The sequence below is a fragment of the Artibeus jamaicensis genome, unplaced genomic scaffold, assembly GCF_021234435.1.
Source record: "Artibeus jamaicensis isolate MK-2021 breed Jamaican fruit bat unplaced genomic scaffold, CSHL_Jam_final scaffold_369, whole genome shotgun sequence".
NCBI classification, from domain to species: Eukaryota; Metazoa; Chordata; class Mammalia; order Chiroptera; family Phyllostomidae; genus Artibeus; species Artibeus jamaicensis.
In genome coordinates, this window is record NW_026522042.1 from 22,260,525 (window position 1) to 22,273,506 (window position 12,982).

The window sequence follows — 12,982 nt, forward strand, 5'->3', positions numbered from 1 at the left end:
TTTTTTTAAAGATTTTATTTATTTATTTTTTAGACAGAGAAAGTGAGGGAGAAAAGGAAAGAAATATCAGTGTGTGGTTGCCTCTTATGTGCCCCCTACTGGAGTACCTGGCTGGAAACCCAGGCATGTGCCCTACTGGGTATCAAGCACTTTGGTTCGCAGACTGGAGCTAAATCCAATGAGCCAAACCAGCCAGGGCTGTAGACTTAATTTAACATTGATTTATGATAGCATGATAAATAGTTACATAGATACATGTATGGAAAGTTCTTTTTTTATACTTTTCACAGGGACAAAATTCTTTTTAAATATATCTCAGTATATATCACCCTTGATCCTCCCACTCCCAGCCCTGTGAACACTTAGGTACTTCTTTGGCATATGGGTCTTCTTAAAATGCCTTTACTATAAGGATGACATCCCATTGCCATAGCAACAGGAAATAGATTATTTGCAGCACAATTTTGACCTGATACTTAGTTCTACTTGATCTGATTCTCACCATAATCTTGATGACATTTATTGTCTTTACTATTTTTGAAGGGAAGGATGAGGAAAAGGGTAATTATTCTTTTCTCCTCCAAATACTTTCTCCTTTCTATCCTCGTGGGTTTTCCTTTTCCTTTTTTAGAAGGAAATTTTAGAAGGAAATTTCACCTGAATTTACAGATTTAATTTCACTTTTAATTCTCAAACATTTTTTCTGTTTTATTATGGATTTATAGTCTAAGCAATATGTTGCACTCCATAAGTGCAAAGGCATGAGCTGTGAAACATAGCAGGAAATAAGTAGATTACTATAAGAAACCCAGACATACAGAAAAAGAAAAAGAAAAAAAAGTGTGTCTCTAGATCCTACTCAACCAACATTTGCTTTGCTTTACTACACTGGTAAAATTATAAAATTGCCCTCATGTAAGGTCTAAAAGCTGGGTATAGATTAGTTCTGTTCATTCTCACTGCCTAGTATTTCTGAGTGCTCTTAGTTAAAAATTAAGCTGTGAAATTAAGGCTTAGTGTAATGGAAGCATACATACTTATTTGCTAAAATACTAAAAAATGATAAAGATCCTCCTGTTCAATTAGATATCTATTAATAAGTGAAAGTAAATAAAGAGTATTAGAAGTAATAAAAATAAACCTGAATTTATTTGTTGCTTGGTAAAGGAGAGCCAGGGTACTCAGAAATTATTTCAGCAAATCTCCATCAACAGAATATGAAGGGTTATATATGTAGATATGTATACACTGCAAGATTATAATCTTTTTTGAGGAGTGATTAAGTACAGGTTTTATATTAGTCTGGATCAAAAGTGTCTGTGATCAGTTATGTAAAATTCTAACTAGCCTGGAGTCATTCACCATGCACACCTGTACACTATAAATCTTGGAAGACTTCTTTAACAGTGATGTGATAGAACCTGATGGGATTCACAGAAATCAAATGAACCATTGGCTGTCGAAGGCTTTACAGCAGTTCCAGAGCCAGAGAACATAGAGGAGGGCAAAAAATAGCCTGTGCTTGCTCAACTACTAAGATGATCATATGGTCACAGGCCTGCAGCAATAAGAAAGCACTGAACCTAAAATGAATCCTGTCAAAGAGCAACCACTTAGAAGACCTTTTTTAAATGCTTCTACTGAAGAGAATGGAAAAAGATCGAATTTCCAACTCAAATCATTGTTTGGAATCTAAACCAGAACAAAGGGTCCTCAGATTGCCCTTCAAAAAAAATACAAGCTGTCATTTATCTTCTCTATTTTTATTATTTTGTTACTTAATCACTTTCCATTTCTACACATGAAATTTAACAATTTTATTAACTACTATTTTCTTTCTCTATTACATGTTGTATATATTTTGGGAGGTTTAATTTTCATGCAGGGTCTGGGGTTCTATACTAAAGACAACAGTGTTCCCATGTAATGGAGGGAAGAAACCAAACTAATCCTCTTAACTTGATTACTTCTGCAAAGGTAGTGTTTCCAGATAGTCTCAGTCATCCATACACCATGTGAAGGGATTAAGAAATACAAATTGGTAAGTACAAAACGGTCATGGGGATGTGAAGTACAACATAGAGAACATAGTCAACAATATTGTCATAATAGACTTATTGGTCACATCAACTCAAAAACTGTATAAATGTCTCACCCCTATGCCATATAACTGAACCTAATATAATGTTGAACATCCTGAAATTTTAAAAAATTTAAAATAAAGAACAAATTAAAATTAAAGGAACATCTTTTCAGTTGAATTATGCATTCAACTCACAACAGTTTTTTTTTAATAGACTGAAAAACCGATGTATGTGATATGGCAAGAAATATTGCAATATAATGGAAATCTCTTCTTTTAGTCTATTTCAGTCTCCATTTCTTCACAATCCAGCCTTACAATTTCTGGCCACCAGAATCTGGCATGGCTGCCCATCTCTAAACTACCTGATACAGAATTGGTCAAAAAGTTCCATTCACATCAACCAAACTTCTGTGATTCTTCATTAGAAACTTTTGTTCAATGGTAAATTAATAAATATGCAAGCCAATTTAAAGCATTATATTTTTTTCAATTTTCAGCCAGAATTTAACTCAGTCTTGGAAGAAGAAGAACATACAAGTTGAAATGCTTGAGGTCTTGATCCCTAAACAAGCAAAAGCTTTTGTCAATATTAGGGGAAAATGAGACAAGAAGCAATTCTGTAATGGTAATGTAAGGAATCTGAAAATCCATTCATACATAAAAGAAGTGTTAAGGTAAGAAATATTAGAATGTGTAGAGAATTTTTGGTGAGTTTATTTGAGGCAACTGATGACAATTGCTGGGAAGCAAAATCTCAATAGACTGAGAAAATCCCCATAGACTAAGAAAATTCCCAGAGAATGGCAGTTCTGAACCTTATTTATACATCACAATCAGAGGAGGACACATTAGGAGTTACATGAAATCCACTGGTGATAGATTAGGGAGGCGGGAGAAAGCTAAGTAGGGAAACATCTAGGACTGGATAAAAGGTAAAAATGACAGACACATATTTCTCTTACATACGTGGGGGAGGATAGTTAACAGTGAACAATTAACATGATAACAATAAGGATGAGGGGATTTATGGTCTCAGCTTGTGCCCAAGGGGTTTGGGAAAAAGAGAAGTGACCTTGACATTCCAAAGGTATGTTATCATAGATACAAAAAGACAGTAGACAGGCTCAGTTAAGGTAAAGATTGACCTTTGTTAGGGAAAAATACTGTCCTAGGCCGAGACTACCCGCCAGGAACTGCTTTTACTTAATAAACTTTAATTTCCAATCACTCTTTGAGGTTACCTGAGGTCTCTTAGTTTGTAAGGCTTTGTCCCTGACCCACACTGAGCTGGTCAGGTTAATGTGTGGCCCTTTTCTTCCCCCAAAACAGCAAAATCAGGGGCAAAATAAAAGACACCTAATGTTTGAAAATACATAAACAATTTATGTTAAATTTAAACTCTAAATTACTCTGATTACCCATTCTTCAACCCCTCCAAAGAATTTTGACAGCTGTAAACAATTTGGGATCATTATCCATATGGGGGCAATTTTTCTCATAGAGATTAATATTAATATTAACATTATTTCCTCTAAAGTTATACTTTGTTTATACATAATTCTCTGGCTTACTAATGACATGTTAAATAATTGTTTGATGTACATAATTAGGTCTTTGAAGCTACACAATAACATGAAATTATTTTTAAAATATGGAGGGATTGAGCAAAAAAAAACAGGACCCTTGGACATGGACAACAGAGTGGTGATTACTGGGGGAGGAGAGTATAAGGGGGCTAAATGGTAATGGAAAATACAATAAACATTATATATTTAAAAATATTTTGTAATGAGTACTGCTTTACAAGTTTTATCTGTTGCTTAATTTTTTTCGTTATTTATTCTGAAACTTTATGGGCGCTTTATTCAGATGACCAGCGATCTGAGAAGATGGTGGGTTCATACACTAACAGACCATCTTACATTTTCTTTCCAGGCCAAGGTTTTTATAACAAGGAATAAACAAGGTGCAGTGAGGGTTTTTGAAATACAGGGGAAAGTTAATTGGATTTAAAAAAACAACTTCAGCATTTTTGTACTGGACAGTGGTCTTAAGCTGTGTCTTGGGCAGTGGTCATCTCACCTTTGGGTACACAGGCTCAGATATCATCCTGAATTCGTTGCAGTCCTCCTGAGGAACAAAGGTGGAACTGCCTATGGTCTCCTGGAGTCAGGGTGGGTCATACCTCCAGTCCCTGGAACAAAAGTTTTACATGCATTGATTACTAAGATTATTAGCTATTACTTGAGCTAAAATTTCCCAGCTCTTAAGTCCCCTATCAATTCTTTTTATAAGTCAACTATAAGTGATATATAATTACATTAGTTTCAGATATACAACAAAATAATTCAGTATTTGTATATATTGTGAAGCTATCACCATGATAAGTCTACTTAACATCCATCACCATACATCGTTTTAATAGTTTCTTGTAATGAGAATTTTAAGATCTATTATCTTAGCAAATTTCAAATATGCAACACAGTATTACTAACTATACTTACTATGCTGTATATTACACCCCCATAACACTTGCTTTATAACTGGGAGTTATACCTTTTGATGCCTTTCATCATTTCTCCCAACCCCTCCCCCTGCCTCTGAAAACCACCAATCTGTTCCATGTATTTACATGGACCTTATTCAGTCTCAGTAGCCTTTTAGTTTGTTTGTTGGTTTAGGCTGTTACAGTTGTTCCCACTTTGTCTCCCTTTTCCTACCTTTTCTCATTTCCACCTACTTCCCTCCCCACTCCAGTCCCCATATTGTTGTCCATGCCTATGGGTTGTGCATTAATGTTCTTTGGTTAATTTCTTCGCCATCTTTCATACTGTATCACTCCACTTCCTTTCTGGCAGCTGTCAGTCTGTTTAATGTAGCAAAGCTTCAGTTACTGTTCTGTTCATTATTATGTTCACTAGAGTCCACATATAAGTGGGATCATGTGATATCTTTATTTCATTGGTGGACTTAATTCACTTAGCATAACTTTCTTCAGGTCAGTCCATTCTACTGCAAAATGTAAGAGTTTCTTCTTTTTTTACCGTTGTGTAGTATTCCATTGTCTAAATGTACCACAGCTTTTTATCCAGTCATCTACTGATGGGCGTTCAGGCTGTTTCCAAATCTTGGCTATTAAAATCTCAGATTGTCAACATAGAAATATTTTTGCTGGTGTATTTTCTAAGGCACAAAGCAAAGTAGAAAATAAACAAATCAGACTATATCAAATATAAAAGCTTCTGTACAGCTGAAGAAACCATCCGCAGCATGAATAAGGAACCCACTCTGTGGAAGAACATTTTTTCCATTGATACATCTGGCAAGTGTTTAATCTCCAAAATATACAGAGGCTAATACAACTTAATGCCAGGAAGACAAACAACCCAATTACGAAATGGGCAAAAGACCTGAGTAGACACTTCTCTAAAAAGGATATACAGATGTCTCATTAACATATGAGAAAATGTTCAACATTACTAATGACCAGGATATGCCTATTAAAACCTCAATTAGATATCACCTTAGACCTGTCAGAATGGTTATCATCAATAAATCAACAAACAAGTGTTGGTGAGGGTGTGGAGAACAGAGGCCTGTTAATGGGAATACAGTCTGGTGCGGCCACTGTGAAAACAGCATGGAGTATCCTTAAAAAATTAAAAATGAAAATCCCTTTTGACCCAGCATTTCCACATCTGGGAATATACCCCAGAAATACCAATATAAAAACTATATGCAACCCTATATTGATATCCTTTAAAATTTTTCAATTACCATTCAGTTCACATTCAATACCATTTTAGTTTCAGGTGGACAGCACAGTGGTCATTTTTATAACTTTCAAGGTGGTCTCCCTCATAAGCATAGTACCCCCCTGACATCATACATAGTTACAGTATTATTAACTATATTTTCTATGCTGTACTTAATATTCCCATGACTATTTTGTAACCAATAGTTAATAAAATTACGTAAGTTCCAGGTTGCAATCAACGTCTTAACTGAGATAATTATACTAAAAACTGTGACTGCAGATATGTTTAAACACACTATCAAGGGTCTCAAAGGTGACTTGCTTGATTGCATGATGAAAACTGTAAAATTAATTGTTAAAGATATCCTAGAGAATAACTCTTTACAAACTATCAATGAATATATATAGGTGAAATATAGACGTAGATATAGATATAGGGATATAGAGAAATATTCAGAGAATCTGTAACTTACTATAGGTTTGGGGTTATATTTTGTCATTCCTCAATATAGAATTGTTAATGAGGACCTCATTAAATCAGTTGCTTTTAAGAGGGTTAATAACTTCTAACCTTGTTTTCCCTGTCTGAATTTGGAAGCATTCAATGAAACACAGAAGTAAAGCATAATGAAATCAAAACGTGAGCTCTGTGACTCACAGGGCCCTGGTGCAGATCCACGGGGACTTCCTTATACCGCCTCCTAGTTTGCATCACCCTTCCTAAGTCACATATAGATTCAGGACTTTATTGCTAAATTTGCAACATGGCAGAGGGTAGATCAGAACACATGCTCAGTGAAGGCTGACACAGCATAAAGACAAAAAGTGGAGGACATGAGGTGTGCCAGTTCATCCTGCAGTAGCCCCAATCCTGTGGGTCACGCATGCCTCCTCTATAGAGGAGGGAGTGAACAAGGGGACCCTAATAGACATTTTGATGTCTTTCCATATGGAGTAGGATGTGTCCTTGTCAACTGAAACTCAAAGGAAACACTTTCTTCTAAGTAAAGAAAGATTGAAAAAAAAAAAAAAAAGAGAGAAACAAGCAAGATATGTGATGATACCAGAATTGTTTCTTGTTAGAACAGAACTTTGAGAATGATAGAAAAACTTGAGGATTAAGCAAGGGGACTGCTCCCATGTGAAATGTGTGTAATTCCATTATGAGAACAAAAACATAAATTGAATATTTTTATAGAAATTGTCTTCAGTAGTTTTAGAGTCTATAGCTCCTTTTCTGGGCTTCAGTTTTTAAAACAATGACTGCAGTATTTTCAGTTAATTAAGAAATAAAATAGTAACATTTTCTTCTCCTGTGACACAGTTATTTCAATTTTGATTCCATGAAAAAGATGCAATATCAGAAAAGTAAATAAATCTCCAAAGTTAGTGGTTTATAGTACCAGTGAGTATTGACTATAATACTTCAATATAGGTAAAAAGATAAATTAAAAATACAAACAGATATTAAAATTTATCTTTACACCTTCAAAAATTAATATTTCTCTCCTTAAATTTAATTTTATTGTATACATGCTCTCCAATTTCCTATATTCTTCAGGTTTTCTGAAGACATTAAAATTATCCACAATGAATGGAGGCAAAAAATTCACTAATAAAATTAAATATACAATATGTGAAATTAATTGAGTTTTATTGAACAATTTGTGATAATTAAACTTACATGTTTAAGCAAAATAAGATTTTTCATAATTTCTTCTGATAGAGATTATTTAGAAGACAGTGAAATGTTTGGAGTTAAATGTACCAAAAAAAAATGTTTGGAGTTAAATTATTACAAAAAAAACACACAAGTATTAAGTCGTTTTGGTGTGTCAAATATACCTTCACAATTATAGTCGGTGGCTGTGAAAAGTAGAGTTAGCAGAATGGGAGGCCTTTTGACTGCTGAAGAGGCTTTAGAAACATTAAAGTACATTTGCAACCATCAAAGACGTGCTTGTAAGAGATTTGTATTCATTTTGTTTTAATTAGAGCAAACAACTTCCCTGTGGTTATCTAAACTCAGAATGAGTTTCACATCACAACACAGTTCATATTCTCTACAGACATATTAAAGGTTTTTGTTTTGAGATTTCAAATCACAAAACAAAGCAGACCAATTCACTTTGGGTTCTCAGTGGTATATTTATATCTTCAGGGTCTAACATAACGTATCATTTCTGTACTCCAAGAAAAAAAGGATTGTGGTTCAAAAGTTCACATTTGTGCATCTTTGCAGTTTTTCTTTAGATATGTAGGCTTAAAACTCTTCTAAAATAAAAGTTTACTAGGGGACACATTAAGATGGGGAGTGTAATTGTATAAAGTAAATACTAATCAAACACATCAGAACTTTGCTGAATTTACTTGTTTAAATGGCCACCACGGAAGAATAATTTTTGCTTTAAATTCTCTTAAGAACAAATAGCTTTTGGATATAGGAACATTTGTTCCTTCCTATATAAACCAAATCATATATTATGTATAATATATGAATGGTATATTTTGTTCACATATATTTTAAATTAACCTGTCAGTATTGCTCATATAATCCCATTGGATTGTTTTAGAATAAATAAATCATTTCTTAATTTTTAATCTTAATCAGTATGTATGAAATGGTACAGTTGGATGACAGTAACTCTACACTAAAAGAATTATAGAATATGTTGAATTGTAATTTTTAGTCAAAAGTTATTATGCAGCCCTGGCTGGTGTGGCTCAGTGGACTGAGCACGGGCCTGTGAAGTAAAGAATCACTGGTTCGATTCCCAGTCAGGGCACATGCCTGGGTTGCAGGCCAGGTCCCCAATGGGGGACACACAAGAGGCAGCCAAACATTGATGTTTCTCTCCCACTCTTTCTCCTTCCCTTCCTCTCTCTCTAAAAGTAAATAAAATAAAATAAAATAAAATAAAATAAAATAAAATAAAATAAAATAAAATAAAATAAAATAAAATAAAATAAAATAAAATAAAATAAAATAAAATAAAATAAAATAAAATAAAAAATAAAATAAAATATATTAAAAAGTTACCATGCACAATAATCAAAACCATTTGTTCTCTTGCATGTCCTGTACTTTATAAATATTTTTTAAAACAATCTCAATTTATCCTAAGTGCTGTCAACTTGTTCTCCAATTTCGCTTACACATTTTTACTGTGAGTTTACACAGTATTCCACTAGAAACAGGACGTACACTTACATGGATGCCCGCTTCCCCTTTTCAACACTCTTAAACCAGCCTAGTCATACCCAACTTCATTCTAGTGACAGGTATTTGGGTGTTTGGCTTGTAGCAGTACTCTCCAAGTAATTCCAAAGATTTTATCAGAAAGTATAAATAATTTGACTATAAAATTCTCTTCACATATATATATATATATTTATATTTATATTTATTTATTTAACTATATTTGAGAGGCAGCAAAGCCTGTACTGGAAAAAATAGCTGGCACCTTAAAAATATGCTAACTTTTAAATTTCTAATTCTATGACCTTGAGGAGACCAGTTACTAAGCCTCATGGTTCCTTAGTTTTCTTCTTTCAAATGAAGGTATAAAAGCTATCTCAGACTTTTTTCCCAAAGATTCCAAATTGTTTTTCTGTAAAACCTTAGTAGTTTTATGCTGAGATAATGATACCTCTGCTTTTATTCATTTAGAGGTTCAAAATACAGAGAAGGTAGAGTTTTAGTCAGATGACTAGGATAAAATTAAAATGCAAAATTTTAATGAAATTGTACTTTTATTACCCTTGAAAGATTTTGTTTTCTTATGAAAGACATTGAGCAACTGTGCTAATTTCTGGTCATGGCCCTCATAATAAGATAAGGTTTTATTGTTTTTAGTTATTTTATTTTTAAAAGAGTGAAATAATTTATTAGAGACTGAAATGTAACTTTATTCTGGACTTCCACTCAAAGTATTTTAATAAAATAATATCTTCTGTGTAGTGACTTTTAAGTACCTCCAAAAATCATACAATGAGTAGAAAATATTGGGCTGTTCAAAACGTTCATTTTTTGGTTTGTTTTTGTAAGATGGCTTAGTTGTCTTTAACTTCATTTGAAACAATTTTTGTTGAATTTTATTGTGATAGCTGCATATCAGCACCCATTAAAAAGCATACTAAAATTGGTAAATCTTTGTGCAACAATTTTAATATTGAAAATGAAAGAAAATGTGCAACATTTTTTGGCGTATTATGCTTTATTATTTCAGGAAAGGTAAAAATGCAGCCAAAAAACAAAAAAAAAAGAAAGAAAGAAGAAAGAAAGAAAAAGGTGAGATTTGTTCAGTGTGTGGAGAAGGTGCTGTGATTGATCAAATGTGTCAAAAGTAGTTTGTGAAGTTTAGTGCTGGAGATTTCTTGCTGGACGGTGCTCCATTGTCAGGTAGACAAGCTGAAGTTGGTAGAGACAGGAATTCAGAGTAATCGGTGTTATACCATAAGGAAGATAGCCAGAATACTCACACTCATACTTGTGAAAATAAAAAGTGTGTCTTTTATTTAATGGAGAAAAACTAAACAGACTTTTTGGTCAATTCAATAGACAGACATTAGTTTTAAACCCTATCAAATAAGTAATTCACTTAAGTAGAAATAATGTAAACCTACATTTAAATGTCAGAGATGATCAGATTGAATAAAAGAGCAAGACCTAAATATATGCATGTTAAATATAAAGACAGATCTACCATAAAATAAAAGGATATTCTGCTAACGTTATTCAAAAGAAGGGAGTGCTGTAAGAGTATTAAATGATGTAGGTTTCAAAGCAAAGACTATAATCAGCTTTAAATGAATTCATGTATTAATCACCAAGGGATCAATTAAGCAGTCATAACATTTTAAAATGTTGATCCACCTAATAACAAACTTCAAAATGTGTGAAGACTTTTGACAAAACTGCAAGGAAGGTAGACAGAGTAGACGTTCAACAGAGATTTCAATGCCCCTATCTAAAAAATTGATACGAAGTCCGGGTATTTATAGATCAGTCTACCAACAACAGCAAAATACACATTATATTCTTGAATGTAAAATATACTATATTCTGCACCATGAAATCAATTTCAATATATTTATAAGATTATAATTCGTACAAAAATAATAAAATTAAAGCATAAATAAATAACAAAAGAATCTCTTAAAAGTCTTCAAAGAATCTAAAAGCAATTAGGATTATTTCTATATTCTAAATAACCAAAGGGCCAAAAAAAAATTCAAAAGAGATATTTGAAAGATTTTGAAACCAAACCTATTTAAAACTTATAAATTTGAAATATATAAAAATTTGTCACGGAATGCTAAAACAACAGTATTTACTATGAAATCTACACTTTTAAATTCCTATATTAAAAGAAATAAAGATACTAAAATCAATATCCTCAGCTTTCACCTTAAGAAATTATTTTTAAAAATTAGACCTAAATAAGCAGGTGAAAAGAAATAATAAAGATGAGAGGAGAAACCAGAAAATCAAAGAACAGACTTTAAAGGTAATAAATGAAATGAAAACCTACTTATTTAAGATCAAGAAAATAAACTCATAACCAAATTGTTCAGAAGAATGTATTAGACACATGCCCGGTGTTAGAAATTAGAGAGAACTGGCAGTACCATGGACAGTTTGGGTGTCAAACGATAAAATAGGCGACATTCACAGCTTTATGCCAATACGTTTTACAGCTTCAATAAAGTGGGTAAATCACTTAAAACAAATAACCTATCAAACATCAGAAGAAAGATTTAATCTGAATACCCTATAACTATTAAATGCATTGAATTTGTAATTTTTAATTTCCTCACAAAAAATTATAGGCCCATATAGTGAATTATATTAAACATTTAAAGAATAAATATTACCAATCCAATACAAAATATTCTCAAAAATTTCAGAGGTGGAATTATTTCTCACATTGTTTTATGATGTCACAATTTCCCTGATACCAAAACCAAAGAAAACAACCCAAAGGGAAGAGGTAGGAACAGATGCTTCACTGTGAAATTCAGAGAATTGGAGGACTGGGCCAGAGGAAGTTAAGATGTTGCTCTCTCTGACTAAAAGCTTGGTGACGCTTGTTTTACATTTACTAGAGTTTGTAGACAGAGAGGATCATTAAACAAGTGGGTCACTGACACTGTGCAGCTCATCTTTGCCATGGACACGTTGAAAAGTAAAGAAAAACTTTTTCAAGAAGGCAGAAGCCAATCAATGTCCATGCCGGACAATTTGGTCTATAGAATGTTCCATCCAACTTATTCCTTTTATATTCGAATGTTTCTCGTAATTGTTCTTTCTTCATGATCAAGCATAGTAATGGTAGACAAATGTCGCTGTGATGCTGTATGACATGGCATTCTAAGCCCTTAGTCAAAGAGGAATGTCTTCTGTGAATTTTTGCAGAAAGTATACTGTCTCCACAGAAACAAACATAATAAAATTATCATATTTTTGCCCTTAGAAATTGTCTTGTTTAAATCTTCCATGAAAACTTAGGTTTCTGTCAATTCTCAGAATTCTAGTAACATATGGATGAATTCAACACTGAAGTTAACAGAGTAGTGGGAAAAATAACCTGGGTCCGAAGACATTGTTACACCACAGAATCAACCCACATTGATAATAGATGTTGTTTGTAAGAAAATATAACCTAAAAACACTAGCAGAGTGTGATACAGACACACACTGTGGTGCAGACATAAATGACTCTAAAATTTTCTGAAAGCAGTTTGGCAATATGTAACTGAAGATCACAAATCTAGCTCTTCAATAAAATTTTAATTTTAAAATTTTATCATTAAAACTTAATTATGATTTTATGTTTTAGTGCAAACATAAGAATAATAAACATCTATAACAGGCTATATTACTGATGAGACGCACCCATAAAATTAATTAACAAATATTTTAATATGTCCTGATGTTAACTGAATTAGCTTGAGGACATATTTAGGGTATAGAGTTTAGAAATATGGAAACACAATATATATAGTATCATTATAATAAGCTTGACTATGAGTCATAATAAGACAAAAAAATTATAAGAACTACATTACTCACCATTATATGTTGAAAACACAAGCACGGTCTCATAATTTAAGGTTGATAAGATAAAAACGATTCA